The following is a 27,595-nucleotide window of genomic DNA, read 5'->3' as shown; positions in this document are numbered from 1 at the left end:
CATTTGCAGTCAATCGCCTATGTCAGTTCCTTCACTGTCCTACGGATGAGCACTGGAAGAGTGTGAAGCGTGTTCTCCGATATCTTCAAGGAACATCAACATTTGGCATCACCATGTCATCAAAACCAGTTCAACACATTCACTGCTATTCTGATAGTGATTGGGGTGGATGCCCTGATGATCGCAGGTCCACCGGTGCATTCTGCATTTACATGGGAAAAAGCATCTTTTCATGGCAAACACGCAAACAACCAACGATAGCTCGCTCCTCCACCGAAAGTGAATATAAAGCAGTTGCAAACGCCACCGCGGAGCTGCTTTGGATTCGATCTCTCATGTCTGATCTAGGATTTTAAATTCATACACTAGTTCAGCTATGGTGTGACAATGTAGGTGCAATTTACCTCACATCTAATCCAGTATTTCATGCCAGAATGAAACACATTGAACTGGATTATCACTTTGTTAGTGAACAAGTTACGGCTGGGTTTCTTAGTGTTCGCTTCATTCCCACAGATGACCAGGTTGCTGACATTCTAACAAAGCCGTTACCTAGCTCACGGTTCACTATGCTTCGTTCGCGGCTGCTTGTTCAAGATAGGCATCGGCTTGCGGGGGGTGTTAGAGATAATATTCTGTATTATCTCTAATATTATCTTCTGGATAATTAGACTTAAATACATATAGAATTATACTTGTATTACTACTCTCAGTAGTTTGTTAGATCTCTACTTACTCTCTGCAGAAGTGTGATAGGTTTATACATCTGTAATATAAATACATACTATCAATGGTAACCCTAATTAAGGGAATTAATCCACTCATCTCTCTAACCTAGTTCGGCTATCTCTCTCCTATTTCTCACTGTTCGATTCCTTCTCTCTTTCTCTTTACTGTTCTTCACAAACAATCACTGTTTCAACAATACTCGTACAGCTAGATCCTTATTTAGCCACCAGCATAGTCATGGAAAACTTGGTCGTATATTATATTTATGTTCAATTAATTTTTAATTTCTTTATTATTATTTGAAAACAACAAAAAAAAAAAAAATTAGTAAAAAATGCATTATAATGCACCAAAAATTTTCAATGATGTCCCTATATAAATTGTCATTTTGTTCCAGGTTTGGAAAATATCTTAACATTTAATTAATTTATGTTGTTTGGCCATTTATACAAGGACCAAATTACAAAGCAAATGAAAAATAGAATAAAATGGTACCAAGAGTAAGTGTGTAGAATTGTTTTACAATTTTCCAAAAACAATAATAATGTAGGAATTATTATAAGCCCCTTAAACCATCGAGTTTCAGCATACTAATGGAGTGGGCTCCTTCCTTCATTATCTTGTACATCAAAATCAGCATTGTACTTTGCAACAAGGTGATTCGAGAAAGTTGTTTGTCCAGCAGCAACATGAACTACCTGCAGCAGACAAATTAAAATTCTGATGCTGCATTTTTTTTAGCATTACATGATTGACAATAAGCAGAACTGGAAAATATGACCACAAAATTATATAAATAATAATAATAACTATAAAATAAATTGAGAAATTTTGTGTAGGTTGAATATTGGGATAAGGTTTGAAAAGTATCAATTTAAACTCCACATATAAAATAGCACTAATATAAAAAAATGTACCAATTTAGGGAACGAGACACGTTATTGATATCACTCCGTTAAGTTCTGTCAATTGTACGTGGAAGGAGAAATCGGAACTTAACAGAGTAATAGGAATGACGTGTCCAATCCATTATCGAAGTCTAAATTGATACTTTTTTTAACGTTAACCCTATATTGATGTTATTTTGTACGTGGAGCCTAATTGATATTTCTTCAAAAACCATAGACCTATTTTGGTACCTTATCCCTTGAATATTTGATAAGAAAAGGCCTTTTGGATTTTTTTTCCTTCTTATATTCATATATTTTTACAAGCATAAATAAGTTTCTTTTATAGGATCCAAATATATGATTTCAGAATACAAAGAGATATGACTTAAGTCAGCTAGCATTCACTAATTCCACAATAGCTGCAACAAGATTAATGATGGTTCATGTTAGCCGATCCCGAATCATTTCGGGACTAAGGCTTTGTTGTTGTTGTTGTTGAGTATGTAGTTTATAACCTGATAACAGACAAGACATCAACCTAGAACATAAAAAAAATTCACCTGATAACCATTTAAATTGGCTGCCTCAACTTGACCTCCATTTTTCAACACTACATCTGCTACTCTGGTTAATCCTCTAACTGATGCCTAATGATCTGCAGCCTATTGTTAGTTGCATTTACATCACCCCCATGTTACCGCAGGCCACAACCCAACCTATACAATAAACAACAATAGTTGAACTTATGCAGAGAAGTCATAGGTTCTTTTCTTTTTAACTTTTCTTAGTTACCTAGATTTAGCAATCATATAGTTACTGGAATAAGGTATTTAATTTTTATTTGTTGGAAAATTATGTCCACATTGATGTAAATTGTCTGTATAATTGTCATTTGTAGATATTGGCATGAAACTTTTTCTCTTCTTACAGGAATGTTGCACAAACATTTTATATAGCAAGCATTTCCTTAAGATTGTAAGTTTCAAAAACACACTTAATAGATATAGTAGAACTCTTTGAAACGACCATATAATCAATGATCATGCATGCGTGATTTTATATAAAGCAATAAAAACAATAGAAAAACAACATTACATTCGAATTAGGAAGACCTGTAGTGGAAGGGTAATCAAGCCACCACAACAAATTGTAGCCAAGCCATACTTGGGAGATGTACCCTTTTCAAATAACAGATCACAACAGCGAACAAATTTAATTCTATAAGTAACAAAAACACAATTGCACTTAAGACAACTTAATCAACAGTAACCATTCCCAGAACATAATAGATAATTATTTTCACTTAAATCATCATGATTCAAACAATATTCATTTATGAAATTTGTATATTTCATTTTCTATTCCATTTCTTTTGGTGCATGTTAAATGCGAACATGATTTAAATTTTATAATTTATTACCCTTGGATATGTAAACTTAACATATCTATTGCTCTTCCAAAGTATGCAACTGTGGAACATTAACTTAACCAAAAGGATATTTTGCTAGATTCTTCAACCCCTCAGCCCATTTTTAGATGCTCTCACTCTCCCTAGCTTTTCAAGTTAATTTTTTTGTAACCAAATACGCCAGTCATGCAACAAAGAAATTTATAAAAAATCCCCCTTGACTACACCATAACGATATAGACAATTTTTCTATATTTTTTTTCGATAATCTTGTTTTTGTTATTTGTTATAAGGTTGTAACAAATTTTTTTATATATTCTAATTAGGATACCCGATTGCTAAAATTTAGCAATCAAAAAGAATATGATCATTTAGGCTTTCAAATGGATTCATATATATAATTGAAAACTCATATGTCGAGAAGAAACATATGTCAATTCTTAATTTCTCATAATTTGATGCATAACATAGTCATTCAATTATCAAGTACATCAAAATGAAAATAAAACCATACCTTCAACAAGAACCTCCAACTGCATCCCTTCCCCTTATGTTCTCACTTTACATGTAACGACCCGGTCCGGAGTGGGTGGCGCCGGGGTAAGAAGGCCTGAGCAAGGAGCGGCCCTAAGGGATGGCGATGGGGGCAGGAATGAACTGAATCCCACATCGGAAATGGAGAGGGAGTGATTGAGGCTTATTAGTAAGATGAGAATCCAATACATGCAGACGCGTTTTAAAGCCGTGAGGCAAAATGTGTTGGAATTGGGCCAGAGCGGACAATATCTACATGGTATTGGACTATGGTGTTACAATTGGTATCAGAGCCGACTCTCCACGTACGATGTGTGGTTCGGGGACGAACCAAGCGGAAGCTGGTGGGCCTGTAACGACCCGGTCCGGAGTGGGTGGCGCCGGGGTAAGAAGGCTTGAGCAAGGAGCGGCCCTAAGAGATGGCGATGGAGCAGGAATGAACTGAATCCCACGTCGGAAATGGAGAGAGAGTGATTGGGGCTTATTAGTAAGATGAGACATGCAGATCCGTTTTAAAGCCGTGAGGCCCAATGTGTTGGAATTGGGCCAGAGCGGACAATATCTACGTGGTATTGGACCAGGGTGTTACAACATTATTCAAACACAAAAATTCATAGAGTAACAAAAACTAATTAAAAAGTTCACAACTGCTGCATAACATTTTCCTTAAATAAGCAATACTTGAAATTTTAGCAGCATAAAGTTAAATATATATATATATATATATATAATCTCAAAAGATATAACTTATAATGCCACCGCCAAATCAATATAAAGAACATGGAATTGCAGATTCAAAGCCCAATTAAAACAAATAAACATTTTACCAAAAGAATCGAAATCCATCTTCAAAATAAACGAAATCTCTAAACTAAAAAATTGAGTGAGAGAGACTGACTCAACTACGTCTACGAGCTGCCAAAAGACTCCAACAAGGTCAGTGGCGAGGACGTCTATAAGCGAGAGATTCCGGCTAAGGCAACCACAATAGAGATACCCACGTTATATCTGATAATGGGTCGAAGGACCATATTAGAGAGGATAGAGAGAAGAGCCGGAGAGAAAGGAAAGAGGGAGAGAGCATCTAGAATGTTAGTAGTGGGTAAGGGAAAAACAAGAAAAAGAAAAAATAGAGGGAAAGTCGAGCGGCAAATCATAAAAAAGTGTTTTGAATAGCTGGGAAAGGGAATATGGTTGAATTGTTTTGGAATAAACAATTTTATTTTCTCTTGGCCACATGTAAAAAAAGCAGCTTAAACTTAATTTTAAATTGGGTAATTAATTTATTAGTCCCTATATTTTGATAAAACACACTGTTTAGTCCCTGTATTTTCAAAAACACATGGTAAGGTCCCTAATCTTTTTCTCAGTGAACTGTTTAGTCCTTCCGTCTGTTTCTTAGATTTTTTTATCGTTTATGACTTCGAAAATGACTAAATTACCCTTTACTATTTACCTTCAAACTTTAGAAGAGAAAATCTAATTTAGAAGAAGAAACTATTTGTATGGAGAACAAGAAAAAGAAAAGACCCAATGCTTACGAATTTGAACGATTAAGAAGAAAATCAAGAAGAAAAACACTCAAAGTTGATTTCAGATGTATTAGAGTTTAAAGGAAAAGAAAAGAAGAATGCAAATCCAAATTGACTAACAAAATCTTCATGAGAGTCTAACGTTAGGGACTAAACAGTTCACTGAGAAAAAGGTTAGGGACTAAACAGTTAACTGAGAAAAAAGTTAGGGACCTTATAGTGTGTTTTTGAAAATACAGGGATTAAACAGTGTGTTTTGTCAAAATATAGGGACTAATAAATTAATTACCCTTTTAAATTAAATAATTCTCTTGATACGAAACAAATTAGTCGTGGCATAAGTAAATTTATGCCACGAGTAAAGTTTTTCCATGGCATGTATAGATTTAGTCACGAAAAAAATATACACATGCATAAATATATTAGGAAATTATAATTTTATATTAGAATTTGTTTTTCTCGTGGCTAAATGGAAATGTGCCACGGATTTTGAATTTTTGTGGCATAATTCGTGGCGTAAGTGGTGATTTATTGTAGTGAGGGTTAATATTGGCAAAAGATAGGCACTTTACAATGTGTTTTTCAAAATAGGAGGGCAAAATTACTTATTATGGAAAAACACGTATATTTGTAACATACATCTTTAAAATTGTGCAAACATCAACATTTCAACAACAATATCATTGAAACAACTTATAAGTGATATAATAAAGCAAAAAAAAAAATCCACAACTAAAAAAGTAAGCTGGTGAATAGAAGATGTTAGTCTTGGACAAGACTAACCGTTTAGGACTTGTAATAAGCCTTTCAGAGTTTGCGGTGATTATAAAATCAGAAATAATATCCAAATTACTTCAACTTTGCTAAAACCATAATAATATAGTATATAAGATTTAGGAGCAATACTACGTTTATCTTATTAATGAATAGAACCAAGTATATATACATAAGAGGGGAACCAAAAAAAACCCTTGCTGCTTAACCTGTGTCTAACACTAAGACTTGTAAATGATGCTTATTGTAACTATACATTATTTAAATATAATACAGCAGGTATATACTTATCATAGTACAATTGTCAATTTGTTTGACGAATCAAGTTACCACACGCAAAGGCAACCATGCATTGTCTCCACATTTTGTGATGCCGTGAAATTGCACTTTCTCCATAGTGATTCCCTTGAATGAACGTAGCAACGTCATCAGCAATCGCAAGTGCCTTCAGGTATCGTACAAAAGGTCCATTTGTATCTGCAAATTTTCGTGTTACATCAGTTGACTAATTACATTTTTCTTGGATACTGAAGATTATTAGAAATCTAATTGATATAAACTTCACCTAGGAAATTGTCATCTGGTTCCTTTCCCGTATATGTCTTTGGAAAGAGGAAATTGTATTCCTTCCCATTTCGAAGAAAGAAAAAATTAAATCATCAACAATGCCAGTTAACTATACTCGATGGATACACTTACAGAATTCAGGAATGCTTTATAGGGACTATCATCAATTAACACCGTATTTGAGGCATTATATTCTGGATATACTGCCCAAACAGCTCGTAAGTCCTTAAACATTATTGGTTTGTCTGAATGTGGGTTAGTGTTGACATTCGTTACTATGCATTTCGTCTGATCCTGCAAAGTAAAAAACATTCTATGAAACGGTTCTAAAAAGAAATGATTCTAAAAAGAAACAATAATAATCGAAATGAATGATGTCTAACCCAAATAAACTTGAGTTTTCTGTAGATATCTCCGACTGGTTTGAAAGCTCCGAGTACTTTATTGATATTGTGCCTTGAAAAACAGTTGAACAAACAAAAAATTAGATGAATGAATGGAGTGGAAGCATAAAAAGATAAAATACATTGAACAAGCGGATCATCACACCTCATTTTTTACGACGAAATTGCCACATCAAAATGTTCAAAGCATAATTTTAAAAATGGAATGGAATGTGACCGTAGGAGATGGGTTGTAGAACCGAAAAGCAATCCATTCAAATCTAGTTTAAGCAGTTTCTTGATTGAATAAGTGGATGAAGGCAACTCCTCAAGTACCTTGCCTTCCTCAACCACCTGCTCCAACCGGCTCTCTTTTCTCTATTTGGTCATTTTCGACTGAAGCATCTTTTTCCATAGATTGCTCATTCTCACAAGGCAATTCCTCAATCACACGTTGATAATTATCATTATCATCTGATGGTTGGTCAGTTCCTCCAACGTTACCAACACCATCATCATCATCAGGCCCAATAAAATGATCGTCCATATCCTCATCTTTCCTATCATCTTCCTCATTTTCTACATCATTTAACACTGTGCTTTTGTCACAAAGCACTACATCAGTTCCTACATGGACAAATTTCGACAAAATCCATCCTCTCCTTTCGGTCAAGTTGGCTAAACGTAGCCAGTATCTTGCATTGATAGTATGTATGCTCTTGGACACTTTGTCGTTCACTGTCATAGGAACTTTGAAGTGCTTAAAAATCACAGTTAGCAAATTACCATGCGGGAGATAGACATCTTTCTTTCGTTCTTTTTTTCCTGCTCTATGCGTATTCAAGATGTTGTAAATTATTTGTTGTGCAAAATGCATAGGCTCCTTGTTGAACAAATGTTACATAATTATCCTCTCAGCAATGCTACAGTTATCCTGGCTGCTATGTTTAGGCAACAAGTTTTTTATAATTACTATATGCATAAATTTGATAGAAGCTTTCAAATTTCCCCAACAAAACCGTTTAGCATCTTTCTCTAAAATACTTGCTTTGAAAGAGCTATCATCATACCCATCCCACTCAATAGCCTTGACAGGCGGATTTTTGACACAAAAACCATTGACATCATCTTTCAAACCAAACAATGTTCCTAGCAATGTACAATCAACTTTAATTTTCACATTCCTAACACTTGAATGCAACTCAGTAGAATTCCTATTTCGTCTTATGTTCTTATAAAACTCCCTAAGCAATTTATCATAGGTAGGTTCTTTGCCAGTCAATAACTTCCTCAGTTGCAATGCATCAATCCAATCAGAAACATCAAAATTAATCTTCTTTAGAGACTCCAAATCAACATACATACCTTTTAGAATAGGCATGCTATCAAGTTTAGCCGCATTAAACTTTAGATACCCAGTTTCCACATCGCAGTTAACTTTCATCTTCTTATTGCTTTGGGTTCCACTGTTACTTCGTTTTCTCTTGCTCACCATTTGTAAGATTGTACTGTAAATTGGTTAAAGGAGAATAATGAGAGAGAACTAACAGGAAGGAAAGAAGGATAGAATGATCGAATCCAAGGCTGATTTTTGCATAAATTTTGAAGAGTTTAGGGTTTGTAGCGGGAAACAAAACTTTCTGAAAGGGGGGAAGTTCTTGAGTTGTTGAATGTCTAAACGCGAAATAGAGACGCCTTTAATGTATTTTTTTTAAAATTTCAAATTAATCCATGTATTTTATTATTTCACACATTGGCACACCATTGAATATAGTTTTTAAAAGATAAGAACAATATGCATAAGAAAATGTCTTCGAATGCAAAAACTTCAACTTGTAATATAAGTTAAGATTAAAAAAGTACAAATGATCCAAAAAAATGCATAATCTATCAGCAGGGGGATATTATAATACTTCATCATCAATTCCTTCACTTACTTGACTGCAATCCCTGCATAAGCTTATCCCACTCTTCCTCATCACCCAAAATTATATTTTCATCATTGTTTAACTTGCCCAACTGATCATCATCAACCACCTTCTTTGTCCATTCCTCCATTCTAGTTCTCAAGCTACACTCCCCAGTCTCGAGCCTCTTCTCACGTTCTTCCAATTTGGTCTTCTGAGCATTAAAGAAGTTTGCTATGGACATTTGAATCAGATATAATGATCGAACAAGAACACTCATTGTGTTCACAATGCTCTTTGTATCATCGTCATTCTGTAGTATTTCCTCAGCCATTCTAACGGTTTCATCATACTTTGAACCAGAATATTGCTTATACGCTTCAGAATCCTCATAGTTGTCGAAAAAAAGCTTCTTCGATGGACAATCAGATTTATCTTCACTGAAATTTTCCACCTTTCTCTTTCCCAGATAAGTGCCCGCTACTTCCTTATCCTTCCTATCCGTCTTTAGCTTCAATTCCGGTGACGTAACCTCCTCATCTTTGAAAAGAAATGGAGAAAAATTATCGCTGTCTATAGATTTCTCCATTGTAGTTTGATCAGTTGAAGAGGTTATGTTGATGATTCTCATCTTTATTGTTAGGGATATAGTGTAGTATATTATTTTGAACAATGAAGACTATTTATAGAGAAATAAAAACTCTTTCAAATTTTATTCCAAATTAATCATTGCATTGGAAGCCAAAATATCATTATAGCTAAACCATATAGAAAATTGAACAACTATTAAACCAAAGCATGAAAAGGGTTTGTTTAATTTTTTACCTTTTTTTAATGACAGTTGCATATAAAATTCTCGGATTAATAAGTATTTTTTTATTTTCAAATCAGAAATATTCCAATACCACTAGTACTTAGGAAATTGTTAGCCGTTTTTTGTGATTTTTTGAGATTCAAGGAATTAATTGTGCTGCCTTTGGATTTTCAAAATTAATGCTAGGAATAAACATCTTCATTTGTTGTGATCAAGTTTATGCATTTGGAAAATGAATTTTTTTGGATTACAATAGAATGCTTTCATTATGTTTTCAAATCGTATCGTAATATATTTTCCAATAATTACATTTAACTTTTAGCAAAATGTTTATTGTAATTGAAACGGTATAATGTAAATTTTGAGCTCGACAACTGTGGGACCCGAATAATCCACAAGAGCTTATAATATGTAATGTAACGTAAGTCGTTAACCTACTGTGACCTAATATTTAGAATCTCGATTGTTTAACAATTGAACCGTAAAAATCCTTTAAAATAAAATTTACTATACGTTTACCATTATTTGAAATAAAACCCTATAATTTTATAGTAGTTTGATTATTTATTTCCAGTTAAAAAATATAGTACTAGTATGATTTTGTTAAAACATGACTTAGCAGTGATGTAAGGACAAAATTATCAACAAAATATTTTATTTTATAAAAAAATGATATGGACTTTTATCAAAATAGGTCATTGTGATTCAAACAATATTAGATAGAATGCTTCCTGAATCAATGTTGAGTTGCTTCGAACACAAGGAATGTATTGTCCGAGTCAAAGTAAGTCTTTTTTATTAGATGTTCAAAGCGTATTGTAATTTATTTGCGAACAAATACATTGGACTTTTATGGAAATAGGTCACTGTGATTCAAATGGAATCCTTGTGAGATGTTAAGCTCGACAACAGTGGGAACCGAACAATCGATATGAGCTTGCAATACATAACGTAACGTAATTCGTTAACTTATTATAACGTAATATTTAGAATCTTGATTTAAACAATGTATTTTAGATAGAATGCTTCCTCAATCAATGTTGAGGTGCTTCGAACACAAGCAAGGTCTTGTCCGAGTCAAAGTAAGTCTTTTTTATTACATTTTCAAAGCGTATTGTAATTTTTCGAACAAATACGTTGGACTTTTATGGAAATAGGTCACTATGATTCAAACGGAATCCTTGTGAGATGTTAAGCTCGACAACAGTGGGAACCGAACAATCGATATGAGCTTGCAATACGTAATGTAACGTAATTTGTTAACTTACTGTGACGTAATATTTAGAATCTCGATTTAAGCATCATTATGGATTTTTTGGCATGTGTAATTTTTATCCTTTTCAGGTCTTAATTTTCTAAATAACAATTGAACCACATACATCTTATAAAATGAAAAATATTATATGCCACATACGTTTATCATTATCTGAAATAAAACCTTACTTTTGATTATTTATTTCCAGTTAAAAATAGAGTACTAGAATGATTTCGTTAAACCATGATTTAGTAGTGATGTAAGGATAGAATTATCAACAAAATCGATTTTTTTTTGATAAAAAAAACATTCACAAAAGTATTAATTTGGATGAAACACTTATTTTCATTCCCTTTAAAATCTTTAGGACACTTGTAGATCCCAACATGCATCAAATTTTATGAAAATGGAATAAAGGAAGTAATTTATTAGCTGTAATAAATGCATGTGTTGGTAAAAAAAAAAGAAAAAAAAGGAATAATGAAAATAAAATTCGGATTGAGGAAGAGCAATTCACACTCTATTTGTGGAAGGGGTTTTTTCGTTCCGTAGTTAATATTTCCGATTGAGAAAAGCAATAGAAGATGCTTGTAGTTAAGCGGTTAGGTATGATGTGCTTTGAATAACTTGGACCATGTTCAATCCACAGATGCTCCTTATAAAAATATTTTTTCGTTATATCTAAACGATCTACAAAAATATTTTATTATTCGATTTTGAATTCATTATTGTGCATTAAACGTTTTCATATTTGAAATTGAAATTATTTTTTTTGTTGCTCAAAGCGTGTTGTAATTTATTTACAAACAAATACATTGGACTTTTATGGAAATAGGTCACTGTGATTCAAATGGAATCCTTGTGAGATGTTAAGCTCGACAACAGTGGGAACCGAACAATCGACATGAGCTTGCAATACGAAACGTAACGTAATTCGTTAACTTACTATGACGTAATATTTAGAATCGCGATTTAAACAATGTATTTTAGATAGAATGCTTCCTGAATCAATGTTGAGTTACTTCGAACACAAACAAGGTCTTGTCTGAGTCAAAGTAAGTATTTTTTATTAGATTTTCAAAACGTATTGTAATTTATTTTCGAACAAATACATTGGACTTTTATGGAAATGGGTCACTGTGATTCAAATAGAATTCTTGTGAGATGTTAAGCTCGACAACAGTGGGAACCGAACAATCCACATGAGCTTGCAATACGTAACGTAACGTAATTCGTTAACTTACTGTGACGTAATGTTTAGAATCTCGATTTAAACAATGTAATTGTTAGGATGTTTCTTGAATCAATGTTGAGTTGCTTCGAACACAAGCAAGGTCTTGTCTGAGTCAAAGTAAGTCTTTTTTATTAGATTTTCAAAGCGTATTGTAATTTATTTTCAAACAAATACGTTGGACTTTCATGGAAATAGGTCATTGTGATTCAAACGGAATCCTTGTGAGATGTTAAGCTCGACAACAGTGGGAACCGGACAATCGACATGAACTTGCAATATGTAACATAACGTAATTCGTTAACTTATTGTGACGTAATATTTAGAATCTCGATTTAAGCATCATTAGGGATTTTTTGGCATGTGTAATTTTTATCCTTTCCAAGTCTTAATTTTCTAAATAACAATTCAACCACATACATCGTATAAAATGAAAAATACTATATGCCACATACGTTTATCATTATCTGAAATAAAACCTTACTATATTTTTATAGTTTGATTATTTATTTCCAGTTAAAAATAGAGTACTAGTATAATTTTGTTAAAACATGATTTAGTAGTGATGTAAGGATAGAATTATCAACAAAAAACATTCACACAAATAATAATTTGGATGAAACACTTATTTTCATTCTCTTTAAAAGCTTTAGGACACTTGTAGTTTAATTGATTAATTAGAATCCAATGCGGAATAAGATTGCTAATTAGATAATTAAATAAATACTTATTATTATCTTAATCATATCCTAATATAATTAGATAATAATTCTAATCCAATTAGATATTAATTTATGTTAGGGATAATTAATTAGAGTTATAATCACATTAAAACTTCTAATTAACATTATCACATAATCATATAATTTAATTTACAATTATAATCAAATTACAATTATTAGTTAAATTATTTAGTCCCATTAATATATAAATTTCGGCCCATTAGAATAAGTCCCTATAAATTACAATTTCGTCATCTGGTTCCAAGTCCCATGTACGACCCATTAGGTTCTTATTGCTATTAGCCGTATATATTTATTAGAATTAATTCAACCTGATTAATTTCAACTTATATATATAACGGAATGACTTCGCGAGCTGTTACTAGCAGAACCTTAGACATTCCCCAGTGCAATAAGAACCCATGTTGAATACTGACGTTTACCTTTCCGTATTAGGTCCAACATAATTCGATCCTTCATCAATTATATCCTTCAGACAATTCTTATAATCATGGAAGGTGTCATGTTACATATAACGAATAGTCTGTTATACTTGTCCAGGTGGAACTAACTCTGAAAAGATAAGTTTGCAAGAATCTGGAGTCATATGAGCCAATTCCCAAATGAGTTCCTACAAACCATGAAGGATAATCATGAGGCTATGTGCAATTCGCTTAAAGTTAGCAACGAGGCTATGCTCAAAGCTAACAACGAGGATGTGGAAAATTCCAACAAAGTTCCAACTCTCAATGAGAGAATCATCGACTTAACCGAAGAGATCGGTAAAACCCCAGAAAAATGTGCTAAGATTTTTCCCCAGAAGTCAACATCCCAAGTGGTAGTATCCATGGCTCGCCTGAAATTTTTGATATGAGTAGTGGGGTCTGTTTTCCATGCATACATTTTTAGCAATGGGTATTTAAACCTCGAGTCATCGACTCACTCATTATCTTTTTACACATGGGTATTTATACTAGTGTGAAATCAAGATGCTCAATATTGATCCCCGCCTCGGTAATGGTGCTTCTGAGCTTGTTGAGCTCTTTTTGTATAACCTTGAGCTTAGCCTCATTGGCTTTATCCTTGATCGGGAGGTTCCTTTTTTAGCACCCAATGCTCTCGGGTTCGGGGCTTGGTTGCTCTCTCTTGGATATCCGATCAAGATTCAACTAACTAGTGATGGATCATTCGATGATTGGAGTCTGGTGTCCTCATGTTTTGAGTGTTGGAAATAGGGCTAAGGTATAGCAGCGGAAATATAAAAATTTTAGCCTACTTCCTTTTAACCATAGGATCCGTTAATCGTTATTTCATATAAAGAGGGATAAGAAGATATACCTTTCGATGATCAATCTACCGTTGCAAACGAAGTGCCCACAACTTCAAAGGAGATGTAAATTGTTTACCAATCTGCCCCTATTCGAAATAGACCTTCCAGACCTCCGAACGACGATCCCTTCGGTGGAAACGTGGAAGAATGTGTCTAGAAGCTACTGTCCAAAAATCGCGACGATCCGACGGTTCAATCTCCAGAAATCCTCGAAATAGTGAACTGACCTGATGTAGGCAAAGAAAAACGAATTTCTCCCTTTTGATTGTTTTTCTTCTTTCGTGAACACGGTGAGGTTAAATTAGAATCAACCCTTATGAAATGTAACCAAAATAGATTACCTCTAATTAACCAACACAAGATCAAGGAGAAAGATGGATGAATTAGATTAATCAATCGATGGAATGCCGAATGAATTCTTGTCCACGAACTTGGGGATGGAATTCACTTTCTCTCTCTAGGTAGATTTCGAAAATCACAAGGGGTGGGGCTAGAGTGTGTGTCGAAATTCACTAGGTAAGGGGTATATATATTATCTTGTCTCTAAACCCTAGTTAGATAGGATTAGGTTACTTAATAGCAATCCAATTCGGAATAGGATTTCTAATTATTATCTTACTATATATCTAATATAATTAGGATAATAATAAGTAACCTAGTTAGATAATAATAGGAGGACATTAATCCAATTAATAACTCCTAACTTGATTATCTGTTAATTAATTTAATTTCACAATCCTAATCCAATTAGGAAGAGTGGAATAAATTAATTCCCTTCCTTTAATACATATAATTTCGACCCCCCTTATCCATGGGCCTTACTGGGCTCAACTGGGCTTCCATCTATTAATCAGATCCATCTCTCTTTTGTTTCCAAGTCTTATGTGTGATCCATTAGGTCCTTACTACTTCTGGCCGTATGCAACTATTAAATTAATTTCTCCAAGAATTATATTTAATCCTTGCATAACGGAATGATGAACAGAGCAAGTTATCGGCATGTCCGTAATCATTCCCCCAGAGTCCGTTAAGAAGATAGGTTGATTCTGCCGTTAACCCTTCCGTATTAGTTACAGTATAATTCGATCCTTTATCAACTACATCCTTGAACTGAATCTTATGACTATGGATGATGTCAAGTCATATATAGCGAGACGTTCGTTTTACTTGTACAGACCGAGTCAACTCAAATAGATAGGTTAAGTGAAATCTGTATTTCTACTCTTAAGCTATCACCTTGCAAGGATTTAGAGTCGAGTCTTCCACAAGCGATCCTTGGACGTATCTCCCATTCGTCGGGAGTGATAAATGCTCAATCCAATGTATAACTACCCTGACATTACCTCCTGTGACACCCAACCTTTACAGTTCACACACCAGAGTCATCTCTGTTAAGGATCGTGGGACCACGCGATCAAAGTCTCACATTCAGTAATTCAGGATGACCAATTAACATTCCTTTGAGTCTGAGGATTATTTATACCTATTAATACCAATGAGATGAACAGGTGACAAGGACGAATTTACCCATCCTGTTATCTCAAATCGGATCCCCAATCCTAATGAACAACGTTTCACCGGATCTATGTAACTGTCCAGATATCTATATATGTGAAGCTTGTGAGATCAGCTTTCTGTCGGACAGAAGACATTGTTACATACAAGTCTCAACTGTGATATATCAATCCTAAATATATCACTTGACTTGGGGTGGTTTTAAGTTTATTAGTTTATTATAAAGTTTTGTCTCACTTCATGCTTGTATGAACACTTTATAATCACTTTAAACAAACTTACGGATTTCCTTTTATTAGACTTTATTTAGTGCTTAAAAGGGATTGCCTTTATATAGTTATAAAACATATATCTCATTAAAACAAATGATATAAAGAACAATTCATTTACAATAAGTTTGTATCCTGCAACAATTGACTATAGGACACAAAACTCCAACATACTCCCACTTGGACTAAAGCCAATTGTTTCTAAAACTTATCCCAGTAGAAGTTAAATGACGATTATGTACTTTCTGGGTTAAAGGCTTTGTCAACGGATCTGCAACGTTGTCCTCTGTAGGTACTCTTTCTATTCTCACATCTCCTCTAGCCACAATCTCTCTAATGATGTGGTATCGCTTTAGGTAGTGTTTAGATGCATTATGAGACCGTGGTTCCTTTGCTTGCGCAATGGCTCCATTTTTATCATAGTACAGAGTAATGGGATTGACAATGTCAGGCACCACTCCTAGTTCTGTAATGAACTTTCTAATCCAAACCGCTTCCTTTGCCGCTTCCGCAGCAGCGATGTACTCTGACTCGGTCGTAGAGAAAGCCACGCTTCCCTGCTTGGAACTCTTCCAACTGACCGCGCCCCCAATTAAGATAAACAGGTATCCTGATTGGGATTTAAAATCATTCTCATCTGTGAGATGACTAGCGTCTGAAAATCCTTCAATTTTCAGATCTCCTTCTCCGTACACTAGGAACATATCTTTAGTCCTTCTCAAGTACTTAAGAATGTTCTTGACGGCAATCCAATGCTCGTCTCCCGGATTCCCTTGGTAACGACTCGTTACTGATAACGCGAACGCTACGTCAGGTCTAGTGCATAGCATAGCATACATAATCGAACCGATCGCGCTGGCATACGGGACTACAGCCATGCGTCGTTTGTCATCATCAGTTTTAGGACATTGATGATTGTTTAACTTCACTCCATGCACCATGGGTAAGTTACCTCGTTTCGATTCAAGCATGCTAAACCGATTTAGCACCTTTTCAATGTATGTAGCCTGTGAAAGACCAAGCAGTCTACGCGATCTATCTCTATAGATCTTTATACCAAGTATATAGGCTGCTTCACCAAGGTCTTTCATTGAGAAGTTACCGGATAACCAAACTTTTACCGATTGTAATAGAGCAATGTCATTTCCCATTAATAGTATATCGTCCACATATAGTATGAGAAATGCTATAGAGCTCCCACTTGCTTTCTTGTAAATGCAAGCTTCCTCGCAATTTTTTTCGAAACCAAATTGTTTTATGGTTTCGTCAAAACGCTTATTCCAGCTTCTAGATGCTTGCTTGAGTCCATAAATGGATCTCTGAAGTTTGCAAACTTTATTTGCATCCTTTGATATGAAACCTTCAGGTTGCATCATGTATACATCCTCAAGCAGGTTTTCGTTTAGGAAAGCTGTTTTCACATCCATTTGCCAAATCTCATAATCAAAATGAGCGGCAATTGCAAGCATGATTCTAATTGATTTGGACATAGCAACGGGAGAGAAGGTTTCGTCATAATCAACGCCTTGTTTTTGACGATATCCTTTCGCTACCAACCTAGCTTTGTAGGTGCTAACCTTTCCATCCATGTCAGTCTTCCTTTTGAAGATCCACCTGCACCCAATGGGTTTTATCCCCTCGGGTGGATCAACCAAAGTCCACACTTGGTTAGTATACATGGAATCCATTTCAGAATCCATGGCCTCAAGCCATGCTTTAGAATCTGGACTAGTAAGAGCCTCTTCGTAGTTTTCGGGTTCGTCGTCTAACACGGGAACCTCGTCATCATCTCCCACTAGAAAACCATATCTAACTGGGAGTTCACGAACTCTTCGTGATCTACAAATAGGTGCCACTGGAGTCTCATCTAATGGGACTTCTTCGGGTACTTCAACCGCTTCTGTTGTTTCAGCCGGCGTCTCTTCCTCTTGAACTTCGTCGAGTTCAATCACGCTTCCCTTTTGTGTTTCTTCGAGAAACTCTTTCTCTAAGAAGGTTGCGTATCTGGATACTATTACTTTCTGATCATCTGGATGATAGAAGTAATACCCTACGGTCTCTTTGGGATATCCAATGAAGAAATATTTATCAGATTTAGAATCTAATTTGTCGGACGCAATGCGTTTGACATATGCCGAACAACCCCATACTCTCATAAATGAGAACACAGGTTTCCTACCAACGAACAATTCATACGGTGTGGAACTAGCGGATTTAGTTGGTACTCGATTTAGGGTGAAGAGGGCAGTTTCTAAGGCATATCTCCAGAACTTATTTGGAAGTAAGGCCATGCTCATCATGGACCGCACCATATCTAATAGGGTACGGTTTCTCCTCTCGGATACACCATTGTGTTGTGGTGTATAGGGAGGTGTCCATTGCGAGCATATCCCACATTCAGTTAGATAATTCAGAAAATTATCAGAAAGATATTCGCCACCTCGATCGGATCGAAGCGTCTTTATTTTCTTTCCTAATTGATTTTCTACTTCATTCTTGAAGCATTTGAACTTGTCAAAGGCTTCTGATTTGTGCCTCATCAAGTAGATATAACCATAGCGAGTATGGTCATCTATGAAGCTAATGAAGTATCTGAATCCTCCTCTTGCTTGGACTGACATAGGACCACATATATCCGAATGAATGAGTCCTAGAGTGTCTGATACACGCTGACCTTTATTGCTAAAGGGTGTCTTTGTCATTTTACCTTTTAAACATGATTCGCATGTTTCCAATGATTCCGAATCAATTGAATCTATAAGCCCATCTGAATGAAGCTTTAGCATGCGTCTCTTGTTTATATGGCATAAACGACAATGCCACAAGTAAGTTGAATTATCTAGTTTATGTCTTTTGGTATCAATTGCAAAAACAGGAGTTTTATCATCTAACACATAAATCCCATTTTGTGATATTCCTGAAAAATAAAAGATCGAATCTTTATAAAAATTGCAACTATTGTTCTTTATTGAAATATGAAAACCGTCGTCAACAAGACGGCTAATAGAAATAATGTTACGAGACATCTCAGGAACGTATAAACAATTCCTTAATTCTATTACAAGCCCAGAGGGCAAAAGTAAAACATAATCTCCAATTGCGATGGCGGCAACTCTTGCTCCATTTCCCACTCGCAAGTTTATGCTTCCTTTCTTAAGTTCCCTAGTCTGTTTTAGCTCCTGCATATTTGTACAAATATGAGATCCACATCCGGTATCAAGTACCCAAGATTCAGACAATGAAACTGTATTTATTTCAATATAGAACATACCAGATGTAGAAGCATCGCCCTTTCCCTTCTTGAGGGTGGCTAGATACTCCTTGCAGTTTCTCTTCCAATGCCCATCTTTACCACAGAAGTGGCACTCTCCTTTGGGCTTCTTCACTTCCTTTCCCTTGGACACAGCTTTCTTACCTTTCTTGGGATGTTTAGGATTGGGAAAATTCCCTTTCCTCTTCTTTGATCCCTCAATTACAAGAGCCGGTATGGCCTTGTCTTTCTTCATATTGGGCTCCACTGACTTGAGCATGTTTGCAAGCTCTTCAAGAGAAGTTTGCAAGTCATTCATCTGATAGTTCATGATGAACTGTGAATAACTCTCTGGGAGGGATTGAAGAATCAAGTCTATACTTAATTCGTTGTCCATCACAAATCCAATACTAGAAAGTTTGGTAATGTAGCCAATCATCTTGACACAATGTGTCACGACTGATGTGCCCTCTTGCATCCGGCAACGATATAGCAATTTGGATATCTCGTAGCGTTCGCACCTGGTCTGTTTCCCAAACAGTTCCTTTAGGTGCATGATGACGGAATAGGCATCCATCTCCTCATGTTGCCTTTGTAATTCCGACGTCATCGATGCAAGTATGATGCAACCGGCATGATCATCATCAGCCTTGTGCTTCTGGTAAGCATCAATTTCCTCGATGGGAGCATCATCTTCCGGGATAGGGGGTATCGGTGTATCAAGTACATACCCAATTTTTTCGAACTTCAAAACAATTTTGAGGTTACGAAACCAGTCGGTGAAGTTTGAACCATTCAACTTGTTATCGGTAAGAATGTTTTGCAGATTGGTTTTAGTCATGATTTTAAGAGTATATGTTTAAACAAAAACCCGAGAGTGAGAAAGAGTAAACGTATGTTATTCATTTGTTTTAAAGTGTAACAATCTAAAATTATAGGCCTTTTAATTTATTTCAGATTGCTCCCACTATTTTGCCAAATTAATAACCCTCCATATTAATTCGAAGAATTTCACAAATCCTTTAGTGAGCTAGGATCCTAACTCCTGAGATTTCGCCTTAACTTTAGCCAACAAACTAGTCTCATTCATTAGGTAGATTCATTCAATCAATCACATCTCGAATGTGACTCCTAGGTTATTGGGTTACTAACCACATTAGTAACTAATATGTCATTCATATTAATCCCAACCATTTTGCCCATTAGTGTATGAACAACATGACTTTTGCCAACCAATTGTCATACTCTAATTTAAGTATTACCCCATATTCATGAAAGAACTATTTTCGATAATCCAGGTGTTACCATAAGACCCCGAGCTTGACTTTTTCCAACAACCCAAAAGCCCCCAGTACTGCCGGCTGAATTATAATATTAGGGAGGGGCAACCGATTTTAATAACTTATTTATTTACTTAACTTTTTAATGATGGATTTTTATTTAAGTCTCATAATCTAACTTAGTCTTGATTTGCTTTAGCATACATCAGACATACATTCACACATACATTGGCGTTATGGACATATCATCTAAATTATTCCGTCGAACCAGAGACGGAATAAAAGGGCAAACCTAAGGAAATACTAACTATTACATATTTCTCTTTAGGTCCTCCGTCTTCTCTATGGCGCCTTGAAAATTACACATTAATTTTCTATACTACTAAAGAAAACTTCAATTGAAAATTGAAGGGAATAGATGAGAAGAGAAATTACAATAGATAGTAGAAAGGCAAGACGCGCATGCCCTATTTCAAAAATACCAAAAGAATAAAAGAGGGTCCAAATATGTCCATAACTCCAAACATGCAAAGACTCAATTAAATAAATTTAATTGGTTGATTACATAACTTATTTATGTAATATTTATGTTAATCAAATTAACTCATCAAATTAATTCCCATCTAATTTTACTTCTAACCGTTTTGCATCTTTATATTAATTCTTAGATTAATATAACCATACAAAACTTCAATTATGCATGTCCCAATTATTTTGATTTCAATTCATTTAACGCTTTGATTTACAACTTGGTAAAACAAACTTTTAAACGAATTTTCATTCGATAATCAAAACAGAAAACTATTAATTTCCGAAACATGTATATATATATTTTATATTCAAAACTAATTTTAAATTTTATATATATATCAGATTTTCAATACGGTTGAAAAGCGATTTTCAGAAATAGGAAAAACTACAATAGCTTTCCATTTTATCTTTAGAATCAATAAAACTAATTTTATTAATCTAACCATAAAACTAATAGATTTTGTTATAATAATTATCAACCGAAATAATTAGGAACATACGCATAATCTATTTCACTTATTTATCTTTAGAATTAATTAACCAAACAATTTGTTAATTAATCCTAACCATAAATATTCATTCAATCCTATTGAAAGCTTCTAAATTTCATATATGAAATAACGGATTTAACGATGGCTCTGATACCACTGTTGGAAATAGGGCTAAGGTATAGCAGCGGAAATATAAAAATTTTAGCCTACTTTCTTTTAACCATAGGATCCGTTAATCGTTATTTCATATAAAGAGGGATAAGAAGATATACCTTTCGATGATCAATCTACCGTTGCAAACGAAGTGCCCACAACTTCAAAGGAGATGTAAACTGTTTACCAATCTGCCCCTATTCGAAATAGACCTTCCAGACCTCCGAACGACGATCCCTTCGGTGGAAACGTGGAAGAATGTGTCTAGAAGCTACTGTCCAAAAATCGCGACGATCCGACGGTTCAATCTCCGGAAATCCTCGAAATAGTGAACTGACCTGATGTAGGCGAAGAAAAACGAATTTCTCCCTTTTGATTGTTTTTCTTCTTTCGTGAACACGGTGAGGTTAAATTAGAATCAACCCTTATGAAATGTAACCAAAATAGATTACCTCTAATTAACCAACACAAGATCAAGGAGAAAGAGGGATGAATTAGATTAATCAATCGATGGAATGCCGAATGAATTCTTGTCCACGAACTTGGGGATGGAATTCACTTTCTCTCTCTAGCTAGTAGATTTCGAAAATCACAAGGGGTGGGGCTAGAGTGTGTGTCGAAATTCACTAGGTAAGGGGTATATATATTATCTTGTCTCTAAACCCTAGTTAGATAGGATTAGGTTACTTAATAGCAATCCAATTCGGAATAGGATTTCTAATTATTATCTTACTATATATCTAATATAATTAGGATAATAATAAGTAACCTAGTTAGATAATAATAGGAGGACATTAATCCAATTAATAACTCCTAACTTGATTATCTCTTAATTAATTTAATTTCACAATCCTAATCCAATTAGGAAGAGTGGAATAAATTAATTCCTTTCCTTTAATACATATAATTTCGACCCCCCTTATCCATGGGCCTTACTGGGCTCAATTGGGCTTCCATCTATTAATCAGATCCATCTCTCTTTTGTTTCCAAGTCTTATGTGTGATCCATTAGGTCCTTACTACTTCTGGCCGTATGCAGCTATTAAATTAATTTCTCCAAGAATTATATTTAATCCTTGCATAACGGAATGATGAACAGAGCATGTTATCGGCATGTCCGTAATCATTCCCCCAGAGTCCGTTAAGAAGATAGGTTGATTCTGCCGTTAACCCTTCCGTATTAGTTACAGTATAATTCGATCCTTTATCAACTACATCCTTGAACTGAATCTTATGACTATGGATGATGTCAAGTCATATATAGCGAGACGTTCGTTTTACTTGTACAGGCCGAGTCAACTCAAATAGATAGGTTAAGTGAAATCTGTATTTCTACTCTTAAGCTATCACCTTGCAAGGATTTAGAGTCGAGTCTTCCACAAGCGATCCTTGGACGTATCTCCCATTCGTCGGGAGTGATAAATGCTCAATCCAATGTATAACTACCCTGACATTACCTCCTGTGACACCCAACCTTTGCAGTTCACACCCCAGAGTCATCTCTGTTAAGGATCGTGGGACCACGCGATCAAAGTCTCACATTCAGTAATTCAGGATGACCAATTAACATTCCTTTGAGTCTGAGGATTATTTATACCTATTAATACCAATGAGATGAACAGGTGACAAGGACGAATCTACCCATCCTGTTATCTCAAATCGGATCCCCAATCCTAATGAACAACGTTTCACCGGATCTATGTAACTGTCCAGATATCTATATATGTGAAGCTTGTGAGATCAGCTTTCTGTCGGACAGAAGACATTGTTACATACAAGTCTCAACTGTGATATATCAATCCTAAATATATCACTTGACTTGGGGTGGTTTTAAGTTTATTAGTTTATTATAAAGTTTTGTCTCACTTCATGCTTGTATGAACACTTTATAATCACTTTAAACAAACTTACGGATTTCCTTTTATTAGACTTTATTTAGTGCTTAAAAGGGATTGCCTTTATATAGTTATAAAACATATATCTCATTAAAACAAATGATATAAAGAACAATTCATTTACAATAAGTTTGTATCCTGCAACAATTGACTATAGGACACAAAACCTCAACATTGAGAGGGTTATCTACATTCTCTCACCTAAACTGATCTCATTAGAGATTGATCAACATCCTTTACATTACACAGATGAGGAGTTTGGGACTAGTGATGTCGTACCTAGGGGACTCATTTCCCCTTTGATTGGATCAGATATATCATTTGGCTTTTCGGAGACCTGTCTCATCGACGGTGGAAGCTTCAGACAGTGTGGTGTCCGATCAAATAGTTGGTATTTTTAGGTTTGTTTACATACTTAAATGTTTGTTCAACTACCACGAGTTTTTCTTTTACTTCTGCCATTTACTGCATGATGCTGACAACCTCCTAGACAGAATCAGGGTTTTCCGTGAATCGCCGTGAAATTGCGCCCAAGAGCTTTTGATATTGGGGCTCTACGACCTCACCTGCCATTGGGTCGTCATTGACCCGTTAGATTTGGTGCGCTTCTTCTTCGTTGGTTCTCTAGATCTCCGTTGTAGGGAGTGAACTGGTGGAAGGAATTTCAATCGAATTGCTTAAATGAGCCATTCGTTGTATCAGTCCATGCTAAGATCACCTATTGATGTGGTTGGATCTTGAGAGTCCATGTGTCAACCTGCAACTGCACAGAAGGAAGGTCAAAGGGAGTCTTTTGTACGACGAACCTTCTTTGATGTCTAAGGCATTTTATGGAAGGACTTAAGGATGATCATAATTATTAAATAAAACTGTAAGGTACGCTTAATAGAATGAATGAATCCGTTTACCTAGAGCTGAACTTACTCTTATATTGATATTGAGTTACAGAAAGCGGCTTTATATTGTAGAGCGGGATGAGCCACATCTCTCTTGTTGATAGGAGGAAGTGTACTCAAATACCAGGGTTTGATATCTGTCAAGGCCACTTGACCCTGATTCTCGAGATCGGACGTGATTATGGTAACGACTGGATCCTTCACTGAATTTAGTTGAGGAGATGGAATACATGATTATTTGGTTGGGGGGGGGGGCGATTTTACACGTGGTGTGTATTTATTTATTTTTATTTTTTGCTAAATCGAGTTTGTTCATTTTTTTTTGTATATATTATAATCAGAGTGGTTAAGAACCAATTTTTAAGTACCAATATAAAACTTTTCAAAATTAAACTATATATTGTGTTTAAGATTCTTAGCATATTTTTTTTGTATATAGTAGAAAAAAATCGGATTTAGATAGGGCCTAATATGCCAAAAAAATTAGAAATTTAGATTTAATGAATGCCTAACAGGCCAAAAAAAAAATAGAAATTTGGATTTAGAGAGGGCCTAATACGACCTGAGTCAATTTTGGGATGTTAATTCAACACCTAGTCTAAATTTTTTGGAAACAGGAGGACTGAAACCATCACAGTCTCAAATTTTGTGGAGACAGAAAGCCGAAACAACTCGTGACCATGTTGGTTCCAGCGGCCGAAGGGACCCGGATCTCCTGTCTCCGTCCCTTGTTAGTATTTATTTTTTTGAGAGTAAGTTTAGGTTTTTGCGCTTCCACACAACATAATTATATATGTCTGATATTACCTAACAACTCCATTTGTTGATTTAATTTGAACACATGGTTAGATGGGTTATGTTGTTTTTACACTTTAAACCCAATTGCCATTCAGACATTAATGCCAATTTGACCTTTAACTATAATTTCAAAATTTTAGTTGAATTAATTACTCCACGATAATTATGTTGTACATATAGTAAGCTTTCTAACTAAATTGGTTCTTGACAGTGATTATGTTGTATATCATGGAGCAGAGTCACACACGTAACACTAACTCACTCCACTACTTGTGCTCAGAAATGACTAGAAGTTTAGTAAATTGAAAACCCGAATTATTAGTATATTGTCACTATTAAGCAGTACTCAAAGTAAATGGTCCACCATTATTATGGTTTTCCATCCACAGCTTGAGTTTATTACACATTGGATTGTTGACTTCCATGGGTATGTTACAATATATTTGTCCAATTCAATCCCAATTATAAATAGATATTCAGTTAATGTGAGTAGTACAATAAAGCCCGAGTTGGTGTTGCATTGATAATTATTAACATATCATGTAATATAAGAGAAAAAATGGTTTCATCTATGGAAAATCCCTCGGTTAGCACTACGCCCAAACCCCCTTCATACGACGGTTGAAAACCGTCGTCTCGTGAGATATAAATCTGTTACGGGGCTCGTTGCCGCCTGTTGCCCCTTCAGACGACGGTTAGATTCTGTAATGTGAAGATATGACACCTGATATTATCCTATTTGCGTACTGTCATATTAATCTTTGTTACGATGCAGTTTATTTATTATTACCGTCACCTTTAATGTCATCACATGACATACTAATAATTAAAACCGTCAAGTTGACGTGTGGAAAATTGACATATTGAATTTGCGATGACAGTTCGTATAATAATTTCTGCCATTATAGCTTGTTTTAGATGACATAGGTCTTAATCAATCATGTCAAATGATTTATTTTCAGATGACAGATTCGTTTATTTTAATATCTTTTTATTGTTCTTTAGATGATATTTTTTAAAATTAAAATGTCACTTTTTGCATTCTTCTTCGTATGAATTTCTGTTTTTTACATGAATAATGAAACATACTCAAATATGAACATGAAATTCTGCATATCAATGATTTTAATTTTATTGGATACCAATACTCATAATCTGTTTACATTTATACACATACATTTCTTAATTAAAACTAAAAAAAATAACCAATACACCAAATTCTGAAACAAATCGATCAATTGATGTATCCATATATTGGAGTCATTATTAGGCCTATAATCCCAAAGTCTTGATATCTGCAAAATCCAATGCAGGTCATTAATACAGTAGCATCATTACACATAACCCTAACCGCACTAATTAAAGACATTTTCCATTTCACGACCTGTCACTTAGCCACCACTATCATATCACTAAAAATAATAAGCATCACAATCGTTTAGTGTCCATACATTCAACTTACAAAACTTACATTGTACAATGGATCACCTTGCGCTTGTTCAACAATATGTAATTGCTGAGATGGAGAAACTGTACATGGAGAGCCTTGGGTGGCTTCTGGCCATCGATGGTATGTCAATCCATATGTTGTTCTTCAACTCTTCCTGGTTTCTTCTGTTTACTTGTAATGATTCTTCTTATCTTGGATGATAACAAGTCCTCTAGATGATAACTTCTTCAAATGGTCGATCAGAATAAAAGGCCCACAATACACCCCATATTAAAGGGGTGTATTTGAAATCAGAATCAGCTACCCTCCGAATTTCCCAAGTAGACCTCCAACAATAATATTAACATATCTCCTTAAGATATATGAACCTACATGACATTGTATACACATACACTAATCAATGTCTCCTCTTATTCTCAGTTTCACTTCTGGAATAAGATTTATCATCTTAACGTGGCTCCTCAGGGGATGATTCATCTTCCCCGTCTCCTTACTCACCCCCCCCCCCCTTTCCCACTCCCACGGTATAGATATGCCACCATTTATCTATTTCATTTAACAAACACTTAATCATGTTTGTGATCTAATTATTCTATGCATTTTGTAGTTGTTGTGGAACATATATGATCTACTACTACAGCCCCACATTGAGGCGCCATTTCCTGGGCAAGAAGCAGTTGCTGGGCTATACCTTAGCAACATGGAAGAGTATGATGTGCTTGCCTGGAGATGGACTGAGGAGTATGCAATGTGGATATGAGGGGCTCCAAATTTCCTAAACTATCTTGACTAAGAGAAAGGAGATTTCGAATTTGAAGGAGAATCGAAAGGCAATGTGAGCTCCAAATATGGTTCTCATTCAAATTCCAAATTTCTTTTACTATTATGATAGTAATGGAGCTTTGGAACTTCAATTATAACCGAAAGGCAACACTCATCCCCCCCCCCTTTTGTAATATAGCGTAGAGCTTGTTATTCAATTCGTATGTAT

At 35.0% G+C, this 27,595-nt stretch overlaps 1 long non-coding RNA gene across 1 annotated transcript; it reads right to left on the bottom strand.

Annotated features, from left to right (window-relative positions):
- Positions 1-1,133: 1,133 nt before the first annotated feature.
- LOC136220725 (uncharacterized) lies at positions 1,134-4,626 on the bottom strand. The gene is made up of 3 exons (XR_010684692.1): positions 3,542-4,626; positions 2,180-2,335; positions 1,134-1,427 (listed from the first exon to the last, which is right to left on the bottom strand). It is a non-coding gene; the product is annotated as an uncharacterized lncRNA (long non-coding RNA).
- Between the last annotated feature and the right edge of the window lie 22,969 nt (positions 4,627-27,595).

The sequence above is a fragment of the Euphorbia lathyris genome, chromosome 2 (genome assembly GCF_963576675.1).
Source record: "Euphorbia lathyris chromosome 2, ddEupLath1.1, whole genome shotgun sequence".
NCBI lineage: Eukaryota > Viridiplantae > Streptophyta > Magnoliopsida > Malpighiales > Euphorbiaceae > Euphorbia > Euphorbia lathyris.
The sequence above is the reverse complement of the archived record's forward strand: the minus strand, read 5'-3'. Positions and strand labels throughout refer to the sequence as shown.